This window comes from Protopterus annectens, chromosome 7.part0, assembly GCF_019279795.1.
Source record: "Protopterus annectens isolate FY-2018-M chromosome 7.part0, PAN1.0, whole genome shotgun sequence".
Taxonomy (NCBI): Eukaryota; Metazoa; Chordata; order Ceratodontiformes; family Protopteridae; genus Protopterus; species Protopterus annectens.
In genome coordinates this window covers 1,379,906,590-1,379,934,253 of record NC_056739.1, presented here as the reverse complement: position 1 = coordinate 1,379,934,253, position 27,664 = coordinate 1,379,906,590, and the positions used below count along the sequence as shown (strand labels likewise).

The 27,664-nt window shown below is 39.6% G+C and overlaps 1 protein-coding gene across 1 annotated transcript in view; it reads right to left on the bottom strand.

Annotated features, from left to right (window-relative positions):
* The window catches only part of SHQ1 (SHQ1, H/ACA ribonucleoprotein assembly factor), a 2,222,560-nt gene that overhangs the window by 1,290,243 nt on the left and 904,653 nt on the right, over nt 1-27,664 (bottom strand). The gene's annotated exons all lie outside the window — the stretch shown is intronic.

Here is a 27,664-nt window from a genome sequence, read left to right as displayed (position 1 = left end):
ATTATCCTTAAATATCTTCTCAAAAAATAAATAATGCTCTAGATACTTAAATATAAAGCAACATTAAGAAATTCTGACATGATACTGTAATGAAAAATGCAGCTTCAATTTTGGAAGGGAGAAGAAAAATGAAGTTCCCTGGTTCTGATAGTTGAAAATCCAGAGTAATTAACAGGAAAGTCAGTTTTTGACTACCATCATCTCCATTGAAAACTTCTGGTCGAGGTTCTCAAGCTTCATTTTACACTTATCAGCTGAGAAGTGTGACTAACATAAGTGATAAGTAATGTTTCCTTCCATATTATACCAGACAAAATTAAGTCCATCAACATCATTGTAGGTCTTTGCATCTTCTCAGAGATTTCTAATCTCAGTTTTTTACGTCACATAGTCTTAGCTCCACTTTTCCAGCTAACGATCTCTATCTGGTCTGGATGGCTGCCACTCAAAATTTACTCTCTCTCATATCTCTCCTTCTTAATTGTTTAACTATAAATAATCTTGTGTTCCTTCAAAATAGTATAAATATTCTATAAATAGTTATGATAAGCTTGACAAAACATAATTATACAATTATCAGTTGTAGCTATTGATGCGATTAATTATAGCAAAATTTAGCACAAATTCTAATAAGGAACCTCAACAAACAATAAAAATGCTCAGACTTGTCCTACTGATTTCAATGTATCACACACAAACGTTCCTGCTGTTCATAGAGCCAAAATATCAAGTGCAGAGAAAAAAATGTAGCTTCTACTATTAAAAGTCCTTCACCTTTTCCATCCCAGGTCTCTCACAAAAAGAGGACACTGGCCTAGTGGGACTAACCTGGTAAACAAAGAGTAATGAAATTCAGCCCTCCAAATGCAATAAGTTCTTTACTTTAGGTTTTCATTACAACCAACAGCAGGCAGGTGAAGCTCACTCAACTCGCTCTGTTTATCTTCCTTAGAAAAAAACATGTACCAAATATAATTACTACAACCAACAGGATGCAAAATCTCCTTCTCTGCATTAAGGCCAGTGTAGCCCTTAGACCATCACTTCAACAAAGAACAAGTCAACCAGAACATAAAACAGGGACCAGCACTTGACTCTGTGAAACGCAACCAACCACAAACGAATTTACCTAGGTTTCGTCTTTATTCAGACTTCTTCAGAATACAAGTAAAACCAATTACAACCTCACACACTTAAATAGGAACAAGACATGACATCATTAGTTAATTGATTAACGTTCACTTTACTTAAAGTAAACTGAACACACTAATACAATACTATAAAAAAGTACTGAATAGTTGATCATATGCAGTACTAGTTTAAAAACAAACGATATATAAACATATATTAAAAAATACCATAATAATGACCCCTTTATGCAAGAATATGTTTTTATTTTAAAATTGGGGCAATGGTGATGTAATCATTAATGCCAGGGAATACCATGGCATTCAATTTCAATTGCCACCTCATTTCACTAATGTCAAGGTGAAGATCGAGGACCTTACCCTGTACATCCATAACCACTTGATGAATTACACAAAATTTAAATGTATGCCCACTATTTGATTCAATGTGCCTATATAATGCATTAGTTTTTTTCTTTAATCTTATATCTGACAGATGCTCTATGATACGGTCTCTAAGGGCTCTACTAGTTTTACCAACATAGTATGCTGGACATTGACCACATTGTGCTACATACACCACATTCTTGGCGTAACAGTCAAAATGTCCACTGAGCCTAATAGAAACACCAGCCACACTGAACTTAGAATTTGTAGGACATACCAGAGGACACACACTACATCTACCACATTTAAAATTCCCAATATGCCTCCCAGTAGATGTACAAACATTACCTCCCTTCTCTAACAATTGCTAAAATGATTTGGCCTTTCTAAATACACATCTAGGAGGGCTACCTAACTTTTCCCATACTAACTTGTCAAGTCTAAATAACTTCCAATTGTTAAACACTAAATCCCTAATATAAGGACAGTATCATCCATACCTATCGTTGGGGCTCATTATTCAATCTACCCTTTAATAATGACCAGTATGTACCATTTACTCTCTTTCGCTTAACTTCATCTGCTATAACCTTACACATACTCTCAGGATATCCTCTCCTTATGAACATGCCCATAACGAATTCTACCTCCCTCAAAAAATCCAACTCGCCACTAGTCATCCTGGCAGCCCTGACCTTTAACAGTAGCTTTTTTCTGGTGGTCAGGGTGCCAACTGGAATAACTAAGATACGAGTTTGAAAAGGTAGCTTTTCTATGAATAGCAGAAATAAAGGCATGCTCAATAGGATCAATTTTCAAATTAACATCTAGGTATGTGATTTCCTCTTTACTAAAGGCATGAGTAAACTTCAAAAAATACAATGTATTATTGATGTACTCCATGAAACAATTGACATCTTCGACACTACCATCCCATACTATGAACAAATCATCCAAAAACGGGTGTAATGCCGAATTTTAGACTTAAACCTGCTTACAAAAACATATTCCTGCTCCCAAAATGACATGATGTAGTTTGCATAAATGGGGGCGCAAGCCGCCCCCATAGCAGCACCTGTGACTTGCTTGAAATATAATCCTTCAAAGAAGATGAAATTATTGTTTAATACTGTCTCCATTAAGGTTACAAGTAAATTTATACGATCCTGATCATATAACCCAGTTTTAAAAAGCTGCCGCTCCAACCATTCTAAACCAATGTCATTAGGTATAAGAGAAAAAAGATTAACAACATCAATGGTAACCAAAATCGTATTATCACCAATTTCTACAGACCTTAACTTTTCCAAAAACTGTCAAGAATCCTTGGTGATGTAATCAAATAACTTAATCCCTTTTTGTAGCGGACAATCCAAAAATTTACTTATAAAACAAGTCTTACTACGTTTACCGTCAACTATAGACCTAAACTTAACATTATCCAGCCCTTTATGCATCTTAGGTATTCCAAAGATACTACTCACTACAGGATACTCATTATTAATGTAAGAATACTCCAACTCATCAATTTGCCCTTGCATTAGTAAATCCTCCACTAACAAATTCACTTTGGCATAAGCAATATTAACTTGATTTAAACTACTTTCCTCATACGTGTCACTATTTAACATGTGATTAATGTAATCATTCCTATCCATGATTACTAAACCACTACCCTTGTCTGGCTTCATAAACCTAATAGACTGATCTCTAACCAATTCATTTAATAGGACATATTCTTCCCTAGTTAAATTATTTACCTTACTGAATGCCTCAAATCCACTTTCGGACTTACTCCTATTAATATGTTCTCTTATATCAAGTTCGCAAATCTTTTCAAACAAGCCTACAGTATTATTGGAAGGAGGCATAAACTTACTAGGCTTTCTTAAAACGGCCCTTTGACCACCAGGAGTATCGTGAAACATTAATTTCAAATTCATCTTCCTTGTTAATAACTTCAAATCAATCAAAATGTCACTTAAATTACCTCTCACAAGTGGAACAAAGGTAGATCCCTTTGATAGCAACTCAACATGTCATGAATCAATAACCTTATTTGAATAGTTATAAACTTTATAATCACCATGGATATTACTTACTACATCAGGGTTACTAATACACCCTCCATTAGCCATTTTCAATTGTTCCTCTGCAATTTGAATCAAGCATTCAATTCCTTCATCAATGCTCGATTCCACTGAACCCATGGATGATCCTATGCCTTTGCAAGCAGAATTGATAATTACATCATTGTTTTCACATGAAAATAGAGTCGTCGAATAAATACTTAAATTAGCATTAGAATCAAACTCCTCACTATAGGCAGAAAATACAAACGAGACAAAACTACCAACAGGTGCCTGACCTATACAGGAAATTATATTAGGTTCTAAATCAGTACCACTTAACCCTGTTGCCACAACATCATTTTCACAATGACTATTCATATTACTCTTTGTTCCAATGCTAAAACTCACTTTAGACTCAACATTAATACTATGTGAATGTTTACATGCACCACTAATATCAGAATCAACATGATTCTCGCCTAATGTCACAGGGTTACAGACATCAGCATGATCTGTTGACTGTGGCTCTTCACTTGAAAGAGCATTCTTCCTACCAATATTCCCTTCAGTAACATCCGCGGATACATGAATGCGTTCCCAAACAGAAATAATATATTTTTCAGTATTTACGTTAGAACCAACAGAAATTAAGCTAATGTTTAAGACGGCATTAGGCTCAATCAGCTCACTGTCAATCAGGGACACCGATGAACCAACTTTGAAATCCAATAATTCACTCAAGCAAAACGTCCCATTAAGTTTTGCAGATGTGCCACTAGACTGCATCATCGTATAAACATTTTCACCATGCACATCTACATAAGCATTGATTCCAGTAGGTGTCATAACTCCAAACCCTTCATTCACATCATTAAACTGCTCAGATACAACACAGACATCAAAATTGTCAAACATATAGTCAGTAGAGTCCCCCATATACACGTCACTGATTTCGTTACACTCCTGTTCCTCAAAAGGCTCATGAAAGCGAAAGTCAATACCACTACCATCTTTAAGAGAAGCCCCATTGGAAACGTCTACCCCATTTGCGCTGATAACAACATCAAAGGCGCGAAGGCCAGTCTCAACCAAAAAGGTGGAATTGCCACCAATACGCCTATCTGCATTGATAAAATCCTCTCCAGACCGAAAAACAGATTTAGCAGCGTAATTGTCAGAGTGTTTCAAAAACCTCACCTTCATTCGAAACTAGGCTATTGGTAGTTACCTCCTCCATTCTGTCCGATTGCCATTGTACTGCTGCTGGGCATAAAACCTCCCTTTTGGCCTTGCACCCTGCTTCTGAAAGTTGCTGACTTCGCCACCTCCTTGACGCTGATTTACTTGACTCCGCCCCTTGATCCTCTCCGAACGCCTTGGACCTCCTTCTAAAGGGAATTCCTCCTCTGCCATTCGCGTATTTATACCACCAACCGTTGTCGTCACTTCCTCTTCTCCATCCAGTTCATGATTGGTTAAATGAACCCTCCCAGAACAGTTTCCTTCAGAAAGCGGATATACTTTATTGTATCTATATTCACTGGTGTCACGCACAATCTTATGAGATTTCCTCTCATAAATAATGACACAATGTGAATCAACAATGGCCAACAAATTGCTATAATTAGTGAAATAAAGTTCAAATCGGTGGTAATATTTTCATTTTCACCCTCCAATTCAACCAGATACTTAGCGATTAACTGGTCATTATGTTTAATAATGATGTTCATAAGCTCCAACCCTGTTCTATCGTATAGCTTATGAACCTCTTGAAAACGGCTATTTGCAAAAGAACATTGAGTTGGGCTTGGTCCCTCGGGGATTACGTGCCTGGAAGTATCCAAATGGGATCGAGGGTAAAAAAGACATGATAGAAGAGGTTCATAAGCTATATGATAGAACAGGGTATGTTCATAAGGAGAAGATATCCTGAGAGTATGTGTAAGGTTATAGCACATGAAGTTAAGCGAAAGAGAGTAAATGGTACATACTGGTCATTATTAAAGGGTAGATTGAATAATGAGCCCCCAACGATAGGTATGGATGATACTGTCCTTATGGTTAACAACCAACTTGAATTTAGTAAAGTAGCTGTGGATAGTGCTGATAAGGAGAGTCAGGAATGTGGGATTTATTTCATTACCACTTATTCATTTGATGCACCTTATATTAGGGATTTAGTGTTTAACAATTGGAAGTTACTTAGACTTGACAAGTTAGTATGGGAAAAGTTAGGTAGCCCTCCTAGATTTGTATTTAGAAAGGCCAAATCATTTAAGCAATTGTTAGAGAAGGGAGGTAATGTTTGTACATCTACTGGGAGGCATATTGGGAATTTTAAATGTGGTAGATGTAGTGTGTATCCTCTGGTATGTCCTACAAATTCTAAGTTCAGTGTGGCTGGTGTTTCTATTAGGCTCAGTGGACATTTTGACTGTTACGCCAAGAATGTGGTGTATGTAGCACAATGTGGTCAATGTCCAGCATACTATGTTGGTAAAACTAGTAGAGCCCTTAGAGACCGTATCATAGAGCATCTGTCAGATATAAGATTAAAGAAAAAAACTAATGCATTATATAGGCACATTGAATCAAATAGTGGGCATGCATTTAAATTCTGTGTAATTCAACAAGTGGTTATGGATGTACAGGGTAAGGTCCTCGATCTTCACCTTGACATTAGTGAAATGAGGTGGCAATTGAAATTGAATGCCATGGTTTTCCCTGGCATTAATGATTACATCACCATTGCCCCAATTTTAAAATTAAAACATATTCTTGGATAAAGGGGTCATTATTATGGTATTTTTTAATGTATGTTTATATATTGTTTGTTTTTAAACTAGTACTGCAGATGATCAACTATTCAGTACTTTTTTATAGTATTGTTTTAGTGTGTTCAGTTTACTTTAAGTAAAGTGAATGTTAATTAATCAATTAACTAATGATGTCATGTCTTGTTCCTATTTAAGTGTGTGAGGTTGTAATTGGTTTTACTTGTATTCTGAAGAAGTCTGAATAAAGACGAAACCTAGGTAAATTTGTTTGTGGTTGGTTGTGTTTCACAGAGTCAAGTGCTGGTCCCTGTTTTATAGCCCTTACCAGGCATGGGCAAACTACGGCCCGGGGGCCACATGCGGCCCATTAAACGTTTTAATTCGGCCCGCCACCTCCCAACCGTCCCGAATTACTCAGATTTTTCCAAGTTTTGGGGTCCCAATAATGGGGTGCTACGATTCCCGAGTGGCACCCCTTCATTTCCGATTTTTTCATCTTTTTTTTAGACTTTTTCATTTTTCGTGGTTTTGGAGCTGACGTCATCACGTGCGCGATGACGTCAGCTCCGTCAGCCCGTCGGAATTAAGATCAAGGGACATGCGGGAGCGCATCTGTTTGAATAATGGGACTGCCCGCCGTTTTGGATTTAAGCTCAACGGACTTTTACACCATAAAACTGCAGAGTTTTCCAGGCAGAATGGGAGTTGCTGCACAGCTTGCTTTGAAGTTTTCTTTAAGGTAACAAATGTGTGTGTGTGTGTGTGTGTGTGTGTGTGTGTGTGTGTGTGTGTGTGTGTGTGTGTGTGTGTGTGTGTGTGAGCGATCGGAGAGAAAAAGTGAGTGAATGCAGATTTGAAAGGTAAAGTGTGTGTGTGTGTGTGTGTGTGTGTATGCGATCGGAGAAAGTGAGTGAATGCAGGTTTGAAAGGTGAAGTGTGTGTGTGTGTATGCGATCGGAGAGAGAAAGTGAGTGAATGCAGGTTTGAAAGGTGTGTGTGTGTGTGTGTGTGTGTGTGTGTATGCGATCAGAGAGAGAAAGTGAGTGAATGCAGGTTTGAAAGGTGAAGTGTGTGTGTGTGTGTGTGTGTGTGTGTGTGTGTGTGTGTGTGTGAGCGATCAGACAGAGAAAGTGAGTGAATGCAGGCTTGAAAGGTGAAGTGTGTGTGTGTGTGTGTATGCGATCGGAGAGATTTTGAGTGAATGCAGGTTTGAAAGGTGAAGTGTGTGTGTGTGTGTGTGTGTGTGTGTGTGTGTGTGTGTGTGTGTGTGTGTATGCGATCGGAGAGAGAAAGTGAGTGAATGCAGGTTCGAAGGGTGAAAAGTGTGTGTGTGTGTGTGTGTGTGTGTGTGTGTGTGTGTGTGTGTGTGCGATCGGAGAGAGAAAGTGAGTGAAATAAGTGAATGCAGATTTGAAAGGTGAAGAGTGTGTGTGTGTGTGTGTGTGTGTGTGTGTGTGTGTGTGTGTGTGAGCGATCTGCTTCATTATCTATTCTCTTGCCTTATCCTTCAAAAAAAAGAAATGATCTGACTGCTTAAAATAAGTAAAATGTGCATTCTCTCCACATCACTAGGCACTCCACTGAATATTTGTACTTTTAGTGTGTTCCCAACAGTTGGGTTGTCACACTGAACTGCACTATAGTTTGGTTGCTTTGCTTGCTTAATATTCATCACAGACTCAGCCTACCATTCTTTATCAGCCCCTTCCCACAAGAAATGTCTGTCTTTCAACTTTGGACATTTCCTTCCTGCTCATGTTGGTTCTTTAAAGTATACTACTGTAGTTTTCCTTTCATTTGTATAACTGCATTGTACTCCAGTCCAGATGCAAATGTACATTAAATGCACAGACCCCAAATCTGTCCCCTGACAGCTATAGTTATACAGCATGTTTATGAAAAGTTCTCCAGGCATGTCTAGTGTAATGCAGTTCAAATAAAGTGAAATATGCTGTACATTTATGAGATTTAATTTTTTTTTTTTTTTTTATTTATGTGGTTATGGATTACTTTTCTGTCACAGCAATGGAACAGCATATGATGAGAAATCAAGTCCTGTTTATTAAAGTGAATGTCAGGGATTTCTGTAGTGAGATTGAAGAAGAGGGAGAAAGCAAATACCTTAATTTGAATTATTGCATTTTTATATAACCCATTAAACAATCAAGATGGTCATTTATTTGATTTTCAGTGTTTAAAGACTCATTTCGAAGTCAGAGATTTTATTGTAATGCTTTTCTTCATTTCATTGGAAATTAAAGCACATGTTTTCTCCATATCCCAAGATGTGTATTTTTCCCCCAATGAGGTGATGTTTTCAAAGCATGCCATCTATCTGCTCCTGTTCCGCCCCTTTGTCAAATGTTAGAACTCAATGTGGCCCACGAATCAAAAAGTTTGCCCACCCCTGCCTTAGACCATCCCATCTCCTGACGCCTGCAGTCCTTACTAGGTACATGTGACTTATTTAAAGAAAGAAAAATAGCATAACATTATCAACACTAAAGATTTTATCTAATAAAATATTCTTCTTCATCAATTCCCCTCACCTTGAGCACCACTGTATTATTTTATCCACAGCAAACTGTCTCCCAGTACAAGCCAAATCTAACTTACATCTGGACTCACGGCTATTCAAATTAATAAACCAAGATGTTCTTTCTTCACTTGCCATGACACTTATCACCACCACCCCAAACTACAGCTTCAGAAACCAGGGTACAGTAAGTCCTACTTTTCATGCCCCACCTGCTAAACAACATAGCTCTGACTATAATTTTACTGTATTTACTCCAAAACTGGCAATTTCACCAAGCATACTAACAATGCTAAGTTCAGGCCACCAACTCAGACGGTATCTATTTGAACAATACAAATGCCAGAACACAGGATGCATCAAAACTTCTCTGCACTAGGTTAATTTTCTTGCATGTCACTCCATTCATACCACTACTCTACTGGTTACCACTATGTTTATGCTTTTCGTAAATATGTACACCGTTTCTCTTGCTCTTTGCTCACTGTCATCTTACAACTTTTACCCTTCTCAGTCCCCCTGTCTGCTTGGACTCTGTGTCTTTACCATTACTTATCCATGGCTTTGTCATCTGAACACTTTGTGTTATCCTTTAGTATTCCCAAGCCTAAGCCTCGGATTCTACTTTTCTACATGTAAAATGTACACTTCAATAAAATGTAAAGTTTGCACATAGTATCTCTCTTTTGAAGACTGTGTTCCCCTTATAGTTTTGTTACATTTTTGTGGTTACTACTTTGAATATAACCCAGGATGAACCTGCAACTGGCCATTCTGTGATCAATGATCTACACTGGTAATCAAAATGTAAACAAATAAAATAAAAGGAAGATTTATGCAACTGGCCATGCAAGTGAAAATGGGAAGGGAAATAAGGGGTAAGGAAGTTAACTCTTACTGTCCAAGGCTGTGTGAATCTTCCAGTAAACATAATTAGAGATCATACCTCTCAATCAGCAGACAATGACAAAGGTACAAAGACCTTTGAAAAGTAGGTACATCCAACTAAAAATCTGGATGCCTAATTAAAATAAAATTTGAATGCCAAAAAAAGTACAGTCTTGTACCTACCATAAATGTAGATGTTCGAGTGCTAATACAGCTGCAGTCATAACAGATGGGTTCTCCTGCCGTCAGGCGGGTCCTCAGTCGGCCGAATTCCAAAGTCTAGGTCCGGTGTCGGTTGTCGTCACTTCTTCCCTGACATCAGTGCGACAGGGGTATAAAAGAGGCAGCCGATGCCATTTTCTTCAGTTTTTCTTGCCCCAGATGTCAGGTGCCCCCAGAAGGAAGGCAATACATAAATTTGTGTGATAATGCAGTGCAATATAATCAAAGTACAGTAGTTGCAAGCAAATACATCATAAATGAATACCCCAATCAGGTTGTATGAGGATATGTTAGCCTATAGGCCTGACCCAAGAGGGGAAGGAGGGAGGGAAACCTGGACTGCAGCTGTATTAGCACTCGAACATCTACATTTATGGTAGGTACAAAACTGTACTATGTTCATCGTGCATACAGCTGCAGTCATAACAGATGGGTTGAATCCCAAAGCTAAGAAAGGGGTGGTAGGCACTAGTTGGAACTAGGAGGAGCCAAAATGCCCTGCAAGACTGCAGTGGCAAAGCCTGCTCTAGATTTGGAGTATAATGGTAGGTTGTAGTGCTTGGAGAAGGTATGCACAGAATTCCAAGTGGCTGCTTCCAATATATCCTTGGTAGGAACTCCTCTGAGGAAAGCTGCAGAGGTGGCTGTAGCCCTGGTGGAATGGGTTCTAATGCCTGTAGGAACAGTTTTGCCATGAAAGGAATAGCAAAAGCGTATGCAGTGGGCTATCCATTTTGAGATTGTCTGTTTGGAAATTGGCTTCCCTTGAGCTCCTACCGCATAGGCCACAAAGAGCTGTTCTGATTTTCTGAAAGGCTTTGTTCTGTCCAAATAACGCAGTTGTCTGTGGATGTCCAAGGAATGTAGTAATCTCTCCCCTTTGTTTTAAGGATTAGGATAAAAAGTAGGTAAATGTATGGCCTGATTTAAAGCTACCCTGGATACCACTTTAGGCATAAAGGACGGGTTGGTTCGTAATGAAACTCTGTCCTGATGGAAGATGATAAAAGGCTGGACAACAATGACAGCCAGCAGTTCTGAAACTCTACGAGCTGAGGTGATAGCCAGAAGGAAAGCTGTTTTCCAGGACAAATATTGCAAATCTGATGAGGCAGCTGGCTCAAAGGGAGGCAATGTCAGTTTTTCCAGAATGAAATTAAGATCCCAAGCAGGTATTGGTGGTTTCCTTGGAGGCCTTAAGTTCTTAGCCCCTCTGAGGAACTGTCTTAAGAGAGGGTGAGAGAATAAAGGTGGATCAGTGTTGTATTCTGCAGAAATAGCTGAGGCAAGGATTTTGATGGAGGAGAAAAAGTCCACTACTTAGCAGTTCAGCCAAATATTGTAGTATTTGAGGTAAATTTGATTTTCCTGGATCCTGGCCCTTTTTCTCATTCCAGACACAAAAACGTTTCCATTTTGCGGAGTAAGCTTTTCTAGTTGATGGCCTTCTGGCCTCCAAAATGACATCCTGCACCTCCTTGGAGAGTAGGGCCTGTTGTGATGCTAAGGAATCTTCCATGCGGCTAGATTGAGTGTTTTTAGCTGGCTGTGGAGAGTTTTGAAACTGTGCTGAGTCAAAAGAAGAGGCATTAGAGGCAGGGTCCATGGTGGGGAATGCGTCAGGCTTCTCAGGAGTGGGTACCAATGTTGCCTTGGCCAGTCCGGAGCAATGAGAATCATCTTTGGTCCGTCTGCTCTGGTCTTTAATAGAACTTTGGGCAGCAGAGGAAGAGGTGGGAAGGCATAAACTGTCATTGATTTCCAACTGAAAGAGAGAGCGTCCACTCTCCAGGCCTTTGGATGGAAGATCCTTGAGCAGAATTTTGTCAATTGATGATTCTTGTGGGAGACAAAGAGATCTATGTCTGGCCTTCCCCATTCTTGGATTATTTCTGTAAAAACTTTTGGATGCAATTTCCATTCGTGTGGATCTGTCATATTCCTGCTTAGGTTGTCTGCCAGCGTGTTTTCCTTGCCTGGCAAGTACTGTGCTTGTAGTTCCATTTGTAAGTCCATGGCCATGTTCCAAAGTGACATGGCCAGTCTGCATAGGGGGTAAGAATGTGTTCCTCCCTGTTTATGTACCACATAACTGTGGTGTTGTCCGTTCTTATCAATAGTTGACCTGGTTGTAGAAGATCCTTGAAAGCCATAATAGCATTTATTACTGCTAGCATTTCTTTTTGACTGATGTGAAGGTGCTTTCCTTTTTGGGACCATTTGCCCTGAATGCACCGATTGGTCATGTGTGCCCCCCAGGCGTAGTCCGAGGCGTCTGTTGTGATGACTTAATTTGCTTGAGGCTTGCTGAATGGAAGACCTGCGTTTGTTTGACATGCTTGAGCCCACCACAGAAATTCCTTTTGCAGACATGGAATTAGTGGTATTATTGTTTCCAAACTGTGGCTGTGTTGAGACCATATGTTTTTCAGGTACCATTGTAGTTTCCTCATATGCAGCTTTGCACATGGGATTAGTAAGATGCAAGATGCCATGAATCCCAGAGCCTGCAGGATTTTCCTTGCAGTCAACCTGGTGCAATTTGCTAGTGTTCTGAAATATTGGATTAGTTGCCCCTGCTTCTCTGGCATGAGGTAGGCCATCTGGGTGTTTGCGTCCAAATTGGCACCCAGGAAAATTATCTTCTGAGAGGGTATTAGTCTTGATTTCTTTTTGTTGACTGTGTATCCCAGAGAGTTCAATAACATTATTACATAAGCCAGATGTTTCAGAAGAATGTGCTTGCTGTCCGCTTGGATCAGGCAGTCGTCCAAATAGGGGTAAATTTGTATCCCTTGAAGTCTGCAGTAGGCAATTACTGATGCCAGGCATTTCGTGAATACTCTTGGCGCAGTAGATAAGCCAAAGGGCAATGCAGAGAATTGATAATGAGTTGAACCTGCAAGAAATCTGAGGTACCTTCTGCAATTTTGTCTGATTGGGACATGCAGGTATGCCTCCTTGAGGTCCAATGTTACCAGCCAAGACTCCTTGCCCAGCATGGGAAGAAGTTGCTGTAGAGTGAGCATCTTGAATTTTGGTAGGAGCAGAAATGTGTTTAGGATGGATAGATCCAAAATAGGTCTCCAATCTTTTCCCTTCCTTGGCACCAGAAATAGCCTGGAATAAAAACCTTGACCTTGTTCGTGCATAGGTACCTCTTGAATAGCTTTCATGTTTATGAGATCTGTAATTTGCCTTTGTGCCTCTGCCCTTTGATTGTGTGGCAGGTTTGGCATGCCTCTCATTTTTGGAAGGGTGTGAAAATGGAATTTGTAGCCTCTCTTTATAATGTCCAGGATCCATTTGTCCTTTGTGACAATATGCCATTTTTTGAAAATAATGCCAGCTTTCCTCCTAAAGGGGCTGCCATTTGAGACCTGGCTGGCATGCAAAGGGGAAAGTCATTGGGTTTGCTTTCTGAAAGATTGCGAGTTGTCCTCACCACCTCTTTGTGTAGGAGCTTGCCATTGTCTGCCTCTAAACGATCCTTGGGATTGTCCTCTGCCCCTCGGGCGCCTGTATCTGCCTCTTTGGGGTCTGTCTGTGGCAGGAAAGGACCAGTTTTTGGAAGGCCAATTTCTACTAAAACGTGGGGGTTGAACCTGTAGAAATTCTTTCACAGTTTGCATTGATTTAGCCTTTTCCTCCATTTTCTTTAATACCTCCTCAGCATTAGCACCAAACAGTACATCCTTTTGAAGAGGGGCGTCTAGTAATTTAGCTTTGACATGATCAGGCAAGGCTTGTTCCTTGAGCCAGGCATGCCTACGTATGACTGATCCTGTAACAGCAGCTCTACATGAGGCCTCTAGAGCATCAAAACCACATTGTAAGGTATGCTTACCCACTTGTTCTGCACTATGCATCAAATCCTGCAACTCCTTCAAGTCTGGTTGTTCAGGTTGTGACATTTTACTTTTCAATTGTGATAACAAAAAATGTTGGTATTTTAGCATATGAAGCTGACAGTTTAAGGCCCTCATGGATAAGGTAGCCGAGGTATATACCTTTTTTCCCCACCTTTCCAAAAATCTGGAATCTCTCTCGGAAGGCAATGGATTTTTAGCAATGGAGGCCTTAACTCCCTTGGGGCCCTGTGAGATGGTTTCTGGGTCAGCAGCATGGCTTTTGTATAGAAATTGGTGTGAGTCAGGAACCCTGTAGTACCGGTCAGGCTTAACTGGAGCTGGAGGTAGAGAGTCCAGGTTAAGGCATGCCTCCGAGTAAACATCATCTAGGATGTCCAAGACAGGAGGTATAGCCAGAGGCCTGTGCTGAGGTAGCAAGAGAAATTCCCTGAGCCTTTTCTTGGAATCTGAATAATCCTGTCCTTCCCAGTGGAAGTGTTCCCTTAAGGTATGCAAAGTTTCCCCAAATGAGTAATCCTCAGGGGGGGATACAGAAGGGATGGACTCCTCCGCATCAGAGTCTTCAAAAGGGGAGTAAGAATGTTCCTGATCATCAGAGTGCTCTGAAAAAATGGAGCCCTGATCAGAGGAGGGGGAATCTTCCTCCACTCTGGGCCTTTTGTCCGGTGGAGGCTGAGAACCTCTGATAAGAGTAATTAAATCCTCAGCCATTTTACGCATCTGTTTCTTAGGCATGGGGCCTGGAGATGGGCCCTGTGCAGCTGGTCTCTTAGAGTGCATGGTAGCTTTAGATTTTGTGAAAGCCTTGATGGAGAAAGAAGAGGAAGGTCTGAAGACACTAAGTGGAGGTGGACCTGTCCACATTCTGAGTTTCAACGCCAAGAGTGGCTTCGGTATCTGTAGTCGGGGTGTGGGCCGAGGAGCCTGCGACCTCGGGCACAGGAGACACCGTTAAAGAAGTGTCGTCGGTAGTCAGGGGCTGTGTAGGCGCCTCGCTGAGAACCGGACCACGTGTAGTCGGCTTTGGTGTGGTGTCAGTAGAGGCCGCGGACCTCGTGTGTCGGTCCTTGTCTGTGTTTTTTAGACAAAACCGGAGTTGGAGTATCCGACGACATAGTATAGTTAAATGCTTTCCCAAAATAATGCTGGGTGAACTCCGCCCGACACTTTATAGTGCGTTTGTTGAATGTAGCACCAAAGCGACAGACCGAGACGTCGTGGTCTGGGCCTAAACAAGGTATACAGAGGGAATGGAAATCCTTATGCGGTATTTGCTTCCCACAAGAAATACAATTATTAACTTTGTCTGACATCGGTCTGAGGCAAGAAAAGTTTCCCCAACGGGGTACTTAGCTTTTAAGAAGACTTCAGTTTCCAAATTTTTCGTAATCTCAGGAGCTGGCCGACCGGCACTTGCGAACTGCTTCTGCTTCGGGCACCGCGCGGCAAGAAAGACTGAAGAAAATGGCGTCGGCTGGTTCCTTTATACCCCTGTCGCACTGACGTCAGGGAAGAAGCGACGACAACCGACGCCGGACCTAGACTTTGGAATTCGGCCGACCGAGGACCCGCCTGACGGCAGGAGAACCCATCTGTTATGACTGCAGCTGTATGCACGATGAACATCATATTCTTCCCACTTCCAGTACGAAAGTGGGATACTACCCATAAATGCAAACTTAAAAACAGAGTGATAAAAATGATGGAAAAATATAAACACATTATCAAAGATAAAATCTGTATACTTTAATGAACTGTATTGCTAAATTCTACCATACAACATTAACTATTTTTGCTTCTGAAAAAGGGATATGTAAGATGTGTCTTTCTTTAAATTATTGGTGCCACTGGTATGTTGGTCATGTACTGTGGTTTTTTGTGTACTAGACAGCTTCAAAAATCATGTGTGATGAGGAGGACTAAGAAAATTCTGTGAAGTGGCAAATCAAGCCGGAAAATAGGGACACTTCCAAAAATAGGTACATCATGTCTAGGAGTAAGTCAGGCCTGAAAATGCATATGTCCTTCCAAAACATGGATAGTTGAGAGGTCTGTTAGAGATGCAAAGAGCCCCATCCCATAAAAAAATATATATATTTTGTGACATCAATGTTGTGCTTCACTAACATTACTTTTTAATATACTGTAGTTTGTTATAATTCCACAAATTGAATTATGAGCATGTACAGTGTAAAGACCTACAGGAAAGATAGCAGAGGCAATCAAAGTATAATACACCTCCCACAACAAAAATAAAGATTTATGCTTAGCCAAAAGCACAGTTTAAATAATAGTCCTCACAATCCCAGATCTTTTAACTGAAGCACATACTTGTTGGAAAGTGTTTGAAAAAGGTAATAAGATGATACTCCGAAGAGGTTTTTATTTGTGTGAGTACAGTTCAAGAAGCAGGAGTCTGAAGACAGTAAACAATCAACAGATTATATTTCAGTTTGCAGTCCACATTTATTTATCTATATGACTGTGGATTACTAAATATTACATAATAGGTAAAATTTTCATTGATACCTATTGCAGAGTGATAAAAACAAGCCTGCCACTTCACAGCAGCATATTAGGCTTCTGTGAAGAAGGGACTAAAAAAGGTAAAAGGTTGCCATTTTCACAGTCAATAACTCGGCTTTGCTGTTTGGTGAAAGTAAAATTAAAAAAAAAATGTAAGCGTCAACTAGCAAAAGTAACAGCATCAACAATTACAAGGATTTGCTATTTTTCTTTCCCCTTGCAAAGTGCAGCTTAGAAAGGCTCAATTAAAGGGAGGGAAAAATATACAACAAAAATAAGTAAAGCAATTCATATATATGTCTTTCATTGTGTATATGTGTGCCTATGTGGGCATGTGTGATTGTGAGAGAGACAGGGAGCATGCGACAGACAACACACATCTCAACATCTTTGCGCAAGAATGATGGACAAAATCAACAAACAGAAGGTAACAGAAAGCTAAACTAAGAGACAACTTACTTAAAGAAATACAGAAAGAGGCCTTCCATCTGAACACTAAGAAGCATGAAAATATAATGTCTGGCTTTATTGACTGACTCTAATCAACAGTGATTTACTAGGAAATTGGAATGTTTTTGAGGGGAAAAAAAGTATGACACAAAATCATGGGCATTTAAATCACATTGCAGAGGAAAAAATGTAATGCATTCACTTCATTCCACTATAATCAGACATCTTCAGTAAGAAAGTACCATTCAATGCTGGGCACATTTGAGTGTGTGTGTGTGTGTGTGTGTGTGTGTGTGTGTGTGTGTGTGTGTGTATATTTAGACATTAAATAGATACACAGTTGTACATTTTGGATGTAAAATACTTCCTCCAACAAGAATTACATATTATAAAGCAACCTTTGAACATTAATTAGATGTACTTTACATCAATAATATAAATGTATATACCAATGAAAACAAATGTGAAACAGTTTAACAGATAGTCCATTACCGAAGCATAATAATGCCATCCAGAGTGGATGTTACAGGAGAAATAATAGATAATCCAGGAGTGGAGGGGCCATCCACCTGCAGCATTCAGCCCCACAACACACCTGGGCATTCTATTATTTTCCCAATAATGCCCTCTCTTTCAGTTATTATTGCTTTATTGGGCACTAAAATAAGCATTTACTAGCCTGGGCATGTTACTTTTACAAAGTACTTTTCATGACTTACAGAAGTGTATAAACTAAAGGACTGGACTGTGAAGAACATTACTAGACTGTCGCATCATTAGAGATGCTTCTCACTGACATCAGCAAAGCAATATCAACAGCAGGCTTCTGATTCTGCACCAAGTCTGTAATACCACCCCTGTACCAATCAGGGCAATATATAACATTCATTTATTTAAGTTGCAACTAAAATATTTCCTTTCTGACTTTTGGCTTAGCACCTGCTGCTCTCCTGGTTAAAATGTCATCTTCACCTCTAATACCTGTATGCATCCTACCTTTCCTTGTCCTTGTTTTTATTTCTCTTGCTCATTCTCCTTACTTATTATTGCTCCTCCCTCCCATAACTACTTCACGTATCACTTCTAACATACTTTCATCGCTCTCATCTCTCCTTCTGTTCTTCTTACACACTGTTTGACCTTTTCACTCTGACATTTGCTTTATGAATGAGTAATAAACTCTCCCACTTATAACATGCCAACACGTTTCAATGCTACGTGATATTGTATTCATCTTGTTTTAATGATGGCATATATGTGTTATTCTATGTTATATTTGTATTAATCTATGTATTTTTCATATATTATAATATAGCATAATAGGAAGTCAATTTTAACCTATGTATATGTATTTTCTGTTCTTTTACTTGTGAAACGTTTCTCCCTAGGCCTCTGCTGAAAAACAAATACAATTATCCTGTCAGACTTTCCCAGTAAACAAATGTCAATAAATATGACACACACAGCAGAAATGAGTGGCTGGGGCTACGCCTGCCACTGTACAGTACCACCAAGCACAGAATTTTGATTACTGCCTGTCAGATGCTGGATCTCATAATATAACAGACATGCTGGCTAGCTGGGAAGACATAACATTTGGAGACTTTCTGCCCTGGCACTGGGAATACCAGAAAGGCCATGCCCCTTAGGCCCAAATAAGTGACAACTATGAAAATGAGGAAAGGAAAGAGTAAAACATGACAGAGTCAGTGACATGAACTCAATGCTTTCAGCCTCAATATAAAATTATACATACAAACTGGAAGTGAATAAAAACAAAAGATGATATAAGTAAAATAAGTTTGTGTGTAATGACATATCACATACATGTATGTGTATATATATATATATATATATATATATAAATATGTATATATATATGTATATATATATATATATATATATAAATATATATATATATATATATATATATATATATATATATATATATATATATATATATAAATATATATATATATATATATATATATATATATATATATATATATATATCTATCTATAGATATATATACACATATACATACATATATATATATATATATATATATATATATATATGGATCTACCTTAGTAGATCGACATGTTAAAAGAGCGAACACGAATTAACCGACGCCAGAAGATCGCAAGTCACTTCACCGACGCCAGAAGATTGACAGTGCACAAACACGACATCGCACACACCCGACACATCATACCAACAAACAAAACAAATCCCTATCCAAAACCCACACACACAACACAAGCACACCAAAATCCTTACAAAAGAACACTAACCCATACATACACAACTATCTACAACCCTAACCCAAACCCTTACCCTAAGGTCCGTCACTATCGCACACTCACCTAACCTGCGCCCTAACCCTAACTCACTTATCCCACCCCTACCCATACAGACCACCAACATCGCACACTTACCTTACTCGCACCCTTACCTAACCCGCGCCCTAACCCTAACTCACTTATCCCACCCCTACCCCTACAGACCACCAACATCGCACACTTACCTTACTCGCACCCTATCGTCTGTCACTACCGCATACTTACACATCCTTTCCCCATCGCAGTGTTCTCCGCGTCGGTGTCTTCCTCCGTCGGTCTTCTGCCTTGTCGATCTTCTGGCGTCGGTGAAGTGACTTGCGATCTTCTGGCGTCGGTCAATTCGTGTTCGCTCTTTTAACATGTCGATCTACTAAGGTAGATCCATATATATATATATATATATATATACACACACACACTGTGTGTGTGTGTGTGTGTGTGTGTGTGTGTGTGTGTGTGTGTGTATATACACACATATACATACACACACATCCATCCACAACCCCCTTTTCCCATTTTTGCACATGGGTCGGGATGTAACTTCATCAGTGAATCATCTCTAGCCAAGGTTCACACACACACACACACACACACACACACACACACACACACACACACACACACACACACACACACACAGCATGCATTAAACCATAGTCCATACAGTCTGTGACTAGCTCACAAATGGGGTATACTATACTAAGTCTTGGCTTGATCTGGTGTGGTCTCAGATTCCTAAGTGGATGTTTGAACAGAAAGGGTTAATTCCTTTCACAAGCTAAAGCATGTGAATGTGCTATATTCAGCTACTTATGGACCTGATAGAGGAAGTGTCTTTTTTTGGGTGGCATCGGGAAACCTAATTATTATCGCACAGTTCAATCTTAAACCTGCTATATACTTGGGAAAATCTGCTCTTTTCTGCTTTCGGGAAAGAAAGCTCAACTTTAAGACTATGTTTTCCATTGATTTCTTATACGGAAGCTATATTCTTTTTCCTTATAAATAAACTGTGTTGTGAAGAACTGAAATAAGTCCGTAGGCTGCAGCTGTTTGGTTAATACAACTAATTGATCTTATGCTTGCTTCTACCTGGAGTGAAGAATCTCAACTTGCTTTTTGTAATTTTCTCCTCAATAAAAGTTAATAATTCATTTAAAGCTTGAAGATTGTGGATGTTTTATTTCCTAGTCCTAGGCCAGGAGTGTGTGCCTGTAAATGTGTGTGTGTGTGTGTGTGTGTGTGTGTGTGTGTGTGTGTGTGTGTGTGTGTGTGTGTGTGTATATCTGTGTGTAAACACACACACATATATGTAATGTTTATAGAGTCTGACATAATAAAATATTTTTGTACTGTAAGATGAGGATCAAATGACTTGCAAGTGGCAAAGCATTTTCAGTTCCCTAATCTTAAAGTATAACAATCCCCCCACATATTCCACTTACCCATTTTCTATTTCTTTTTAAGTTTAAATTACTCTTTCCTGTTAAAATTTCTTTGGGATGCAATAATTACATCAAGAAAGCAAGCTGTGTATTGAAAAGAGGTTTATGTGGTTTTGTTTCAGTGTTTATGACTGCACTTTCTCTTCATGGGTGTTGTTTTTGCTTTAGTTCTAAGTCTATTTTTAAAGTGTTAACTGTGTCACATATGGGTTTGGTATTATTTTAGAATCATATTGAGGTTTCTGTTACAATCTATATTTTACTGTTTACGTATATTTTTAGGTAGCTGTATTTTAGATTAGTTATTCGTGATTAGACTTATTTTGTTGCAGTCTGTTTTTTTTAGTTTACTTTTTATTCCAATTAACTTTTTTGGTAACCTAATGTTATACTTGACTTCTAACAAAGTTGATTTAATTGGGGTTCTTGTTTCTGAAAAGTCAGTGCTTATTTTTAATGCATGCAGAGTGTGTAGTTTAATTTTTTTCTTCAGCTAAACTGGGACTGAAATGTGATTTTAAAGAAGCTTTTCATTTAGCTTGGGGAATTTACAACATGCCTAGCATATTTATAAATGTGTTAAAATGCACATGTGATACCAATAAATAAAAATACGTACATACTGAAATGGGATTCCCGGATTTTATTACATTCTAATGTCCGAGTATGTCATTCAAATTGATATATTTTGCCTTAAATAGTGTATGATAAATGGGTCTGACAAAAACATTTATCCGAGACAGAGTACTGATATTTGTACTTATTACCACATCAATTCAAAGAAAAAGATACAAAATTTTATATACTGCACACAGACAAAAATCAGAGCAGCAGCAAGGTAATCTCATTTATAAATCTCGTGTCCCACCTACTGCCTTTAAGCAATCACAAAGCCAGTCACTTAATGGCAACTTAATAGTCTGAGTTGACAAGCTGTCATTAAGCAATCATAACTGTGATTGTTAGACAACTAGTGAACTGTAACTGTCAACTGGTCCTGTTTTCATCCCAAGCACAACCAAAAGACATTTGTAATCATGGCTGTAATCATTTAATTACAGTTTGTAAACTATCAAACATTTTTATGTTTTTTTGTTGCCCCTTACAAGTTGGTGCTAGGGTCAAGTGTCCCATTCCCACCTTCACAGAACACTGCTACATTTTACACCCAAAACCTCACAGAAGCAAGCACACTCAAATAAGTGAACCCTTTACAAATGGAATTGGAGTTAGCCCATGGTGAACTATGATAAAGCCTTTACTACAACAGAGATGACCCAAGCTCAACTAACAGCTCTGGTGCCTATAGGAACTGGATGGGAAGGATGGAAGTGCTGGGCCACTGCTGTCTCACCCATCCTGGGTAGGAAGGTGGCTCTGACTCTCCAGACAGGTTTATAGGTGTATCTTCTTCTTCTTCTTTCGGCTTTTTCTGGTTAGGGGTCACCACAGCGGATCATCTGTCCGCTCATGATTGGCAGTGGAGTTTTACAGTGTCGAGTTGCCAGCCCGGCGCCCAACCTTTCACAGAAGACACACACACCTAGGGCCAATTTAGAGTGTCTAATCCACTTGCAGCATGTCTTTGGGATGTGGGAGGAAACCGGAGCACCCGGAGGACACCCACGCGACCACAGGGAAGACATGCAGACTCCGCACAGAAGACACCCCAGCCGAGGATCAAACCGGAGAACCTCTTGCTGAGGCGACACTGCTAGATTAATTACCACTGGGGCCTTTATAAGGCCAGCCAAGCATTCCAACTATATTATGCAAATTTAAATGCCTTAGATGTTACTTTAAGGGCTGTATGTAAGCCAGAGGAAGATTTGCAGTCTGTCTCTGCCAATTACACGCACAGGTACTAAAACTGGAAGGTATTTATAATTTTCCATCCACTGGTCCAGGTTTCTCTTGAGCAGGGTTGGGAAGAGCTTGGCTTTATATAGATGGGAAGCCTGTTTCAGAGAAGGGGAATTCTGTGAGACATGTACCTGTCTCTACATACCCTATTTATGTCCTAAGGAAAGCTTAAGTCCCTATATTGAATAATTCTGATGCTATTTGTTTTGTGGCTATACAAAAGGTCCAACAGAGTGGAATCCAAGAATGCTTTGAACGCCAGGCATTGATCGTCTCTCAACAGTCTGTAGGAAAATGAGTACAGATATAGTGCTTTGAGGCTATCTGCACAGGACATGCTGTTTACTTCCTGTATTCTTTTTATAAAAACGTCTGTGGATGGTCCAGTTATTTGTGCCTGGTCACGTATATACTGAAGGAGGTGTTGCACTCACAACGGCCCTGATGAGGGTCAAACACAGTTGTAACAATGACATCCATGAACCTAGATGCCATGCCCTTGCTTATAAGTTGAGCAACACTGAATGATTTCCTTTCTACGTTAGACACGTTGGTCAAAAGCCAGGTTACTATCTACATATGGACACAAGTCCCTGATTACTGGTTCTAGTCTGAGGGGGTCTACTAATGATGAGTTAGTTCCCTAGGGTGACTGACTTCCCAAAGGGTACTATTATATACTTCTTGACTTTAGCATTAGCTGTTTGCATGGATTACTCCTTCTGTAGGATGCTAGTGTCTTGTGAAGATTCTATGACAGCTCCTAGTCTGCAATTATCTTCTAACTTGGCCACCCAGAGGCCCTTGACATTGGCTGACTGCCAACAAGTTGTGGACCCAGCACAGAGCCCTGAGAGGCTCCAATAGTGACCGGCCTCTTTGTGGAGGTGGTCTCCCTTATCCTAACTTCCTGCATTCTATCCAAGAGTCAGCAGGCTATCCAGCTCATAAAATAGGGGTTTATGCACATATCCCCAATTTTTGTTTAAATACACGGGTGGGGTATTGTATCAAATGACTTAGCCAAGTCACGGTAGGCAGTATGCACCGCTTTGCCCTCGTTCATTGCCTTGGTGACTTCTCGAAAAGTCACACCAGGTTGACTACGTATGATATGCCATTGACAAAACCAGTATGGGTTGGATCTAGCATTTGACGATTTTATGTCCTTATAAATCATTTCTATGATAATCCTTTCCATGTTTTTGCTTATGTCAGACTTATGGGTCTGTAGTTCCTGGGGTCCTTTGATGGACCGCTCTTAAGCAGAGGGATGACAGTTGCAGTTTTCTATTCGCATGGCACAAAGCCTGTCTGGTACTATGGTTAAACCGTGACTCTAGTTGTCCCAATCAGTCATGTTTCAGACTATTTACGAAGAATATTAGGATGTGATCAGGGTCCAATGATGCAGTGTTTTGGCCTTAGAGAGCACATCTAGCACCTGCTTCTTACTGATAGTTGGGGAGGGGGTTGAGTTGCACTAGGTGTTTGATCAGATGAGTTCAGTCTCATCATCATTTTTTTAATATATTCTTGTTTCCCCCGTTGATCTGCCCCGTAAGCTGCTAGCTGTGCCTGCTGTACATACTGCGTTCTACCCTACTACAGCCAAAACATCCTACCCTCTAAGGATATCCACTACGGGACCCTGTCAAAACCAACTGAGGAGCGTATTAACAGATAGCCCCCCTCAAGACTTAAAGTGTATGTACTACAGTATATTGTAACTGAAAGTGCTACTACTCCTTAAAATATCATAGTGCCTGTGCTTTTCCCGCAATTGCTAGCAGCCTACAGCAGATCTGTTGATCCCTTCATACCCTCTAAGCTGTACTTTAACTGTTTAGCCACTAGGTGGCACTGCTCACTACTAAAGTGTAAAGTCCAATTCTTTACCATTTTAGCTCTCATGCAGCTATCCCCAACCTCTTAGTATTTTACAGCTGATACTTTTTCTGCTGTACTCACCTTCCAGCTCTACCCACTCTATTTATACATCCTCCTTGTCACCTGACTACCACTCCCCACCAAATACCTTCTACTAACCACACCCCTAGGTAATTACTCTTACATTGTTACTCCTTTCTTTAAACCACACCCTAACCTCTCCTTGCTTTCCACACCTCTATACCATCTACTTCCTGCTATACTCTAATATGTTCCTCTCACTGCCCTTACTCTTACTAGCACTCACTTCCCTTAACCTACATCACATCCTTACACACAATCAACCCCTTACACAGGAACTCCTACCATACAACACATACTTTAACATCTACTAATGCGCACACTAATTTCACTATCTGTGCAACATTATTTAAAGACAACATAGTTTTATATACTAACAAGACCCATCTTCCAAATCCCTACCACGGAAAAACACCTTATTCACACTATTTTATTTTTTATTTATTTATTTTTTATTTTACATTTGTTGACCGGGCTAGTCTAACTGGATATAAGTCCATTTTCAGTAGAGGCCCGGGGAGAAAAGCTCCAAAGACATGATACAATTTAAAGTATAAGTACAAACAATACACAATCATCAGATATTATAATAAAAAAATAGCAATTATCATAGTAAAAAAAGTAATTGACAATGGTAATGTGCAGTACAACCTACAGGATTTAAAAGGATGTACACTGAGGTTAAGAGTCAAAAATAGTACGAATTGAGTGTATGGAGACATAGTACGGGTTAGGTCAGAAATAGAGAAAAGGAAGTTGGAAGTGTAGTGAAGATATAATTAAGCACATAATAATTTTTCACCGCAATACTCCTTATAGCAGGAGATATACACCCAAACCCAGGACCTTGGTCCAACACCCTAGCAAACAGAACTCGATCAGACCTACTGATCATAAACATCAATGCCATAAGTATCGCAAACAAACTCCCATACTTACATGCACTCATTTCACACCCCAGATATACTCACTATTTCAGAAACTTGGCTTAAACCCTCTATCCCAAATAATGAAATTCTCCCACCAGGTTACAATATTCTAAGGTCAGACAGAATTTGTAAGAAAGGAGGTAGTGTCGCTATTTTTATTTAAAAACTGACTCAACCTCCAGCCACTTCAAACCCCCATACCCATATCTCAGAACGCTGAAATCCTTGGTACCCCTCTACCTTTGAACAGTAAAAACAAATTAACATTCTATGTAGCTATATCCCTCCTGGAAATAACTCCCATACTATAGAGGAAATTCTTCAGTGGCTCAGTCAAAACCTTTCTCATTAAACTATTTTACCAGGAAACCTAAACACTGACTGGTTGGCCTGTAACTCCAACAACCCCACCATTCAAATTAATCTTTATGGATTTGCCCAATTAATCCAAGAACCCACAAGAATTGACAAACGTCCAAAAAAATAGTCTATTATTGACTGGACATTAGTGAACTGCCCCAAACAATTACCACACAGGACTTCTACCTGATGGAATAAGTGACCATCTCCCCACTTTTCTCCATAAAAAACATACCAACATCCCCAATCCTATAATTTATAGACAGGTCAGGAATTACCAAAACCTAAACCCACAAGATCTAAATGACACCCTAAAACAATGCAACTGGGAACCACTTAGAACATTAGACCTAGATAAAGCAGTTGGTTATTTCAATGAAACTTTCACCAGAGTTCTAAATTCAATTGCCCCTATCAGAAAAATTAGAGTCAAAGCAAATTATGCCCCATGGCTGACTAGGGACACAAGAGCCTTATTAAACTCTAGAGACAAGGCCTGGAAGCAATGGAAGAAAGACCAACTCCAACCTAAACAAACAAAACTATAAACAACTTAGAAACTTAGCCAAAAAACATACCAGACTAGACAAACAAAACTACTTCCTAGGTCTACAAAACAAACACTCTAGAAACCCTCATAAATTTTGGCACACCTTAAACTCTCTACTAAAACCTGGTAAAATAACTACCCCCACCTCCCCCATTAACGATAATGCCACTATCGCTTCCCAACTTAACCATCATTTCATAAACTCAATCCACAAACTGTCCACCCATTTTGCCAAAACTAATGACCCACCCACTACTGCTAAACTCCCTGACAATATACCCACCTTTACCCTCTCACCTGTTCCAACTAGCAAGATTAAAAAACTCCTCTGTAAACTAAAACCTACAACTCTCTCAGCAGATGGTATACCTGCAAACTTTTTAAAAATAGCAGCAGACTCCTTAGCTTATCCCATTTCAATTCTTATCAACCGGTCAGTAACAGAATCTTATGTCCCCCATATATGGAAAATCTCCTACATCATACCATTACATAAAGGAGGTAACTCTTATGACTTCTCCAGCTACCGGCCAATAGCCATACTCTCTCCCTTGTCCAAGATACTAGAGAAATGTATTAATTCTCAGGTTATGCAGTTCCTAACCTCACATAATCTTCTCTCCTCCACTCATGGTTTCCGCCCACACCACTGCTCTTCTCTCTTTTACCAATCAGGTTAACCTGCACAGGAACAATAATAACTTTGTATCTGCTATCTTCCTGGACCTTTCTAAAGCTTTTGACATGGTTTCACACCCCTTACTACTTGACGCTCTTTCCTCCCTATCCTTTGAATCCCCTACTATCTCCTGGTTCAAAAGCTATCTATCAAACAGACAGCAAGCTGTCCAATGGCAAGCTGAACTATCACCCCTCCTACCTACCTCTATAGGCGTACCTCAGGGATCTATACTTGGCCCACTATTATTCTCTATTTTCACTAATAACCTACACACCTCCTCCAAACAGGCCACATTAATACAGTATGCAGATGACTCAACACTTATCTGTGCAGCACCATCTCTTACCACCCTACAGAAACTAGCCCAAGAGTCCTTCTCTTCCACAGAAGGCTGGATCACTGACATTCAACTGATTCTCAACCCTAATAAAACAAAACTTCTCTTGTTCACCCCCAATAAATCCAAAACCACTTCCCTAACCTTCTCAAGTACATCCAAAAATGGCACCGTCATCTCTCCCACTACACACACAAAACTCTTAGGAGTAGAAATAGATAAAAATCTATACTTTGATATCCATATAGCTCAGACTATACAGAAGGTTCACAAAAAATGGGTATTCTTTACAAACATAAAAACTTTCTCACTAATAAAGCTAGAATC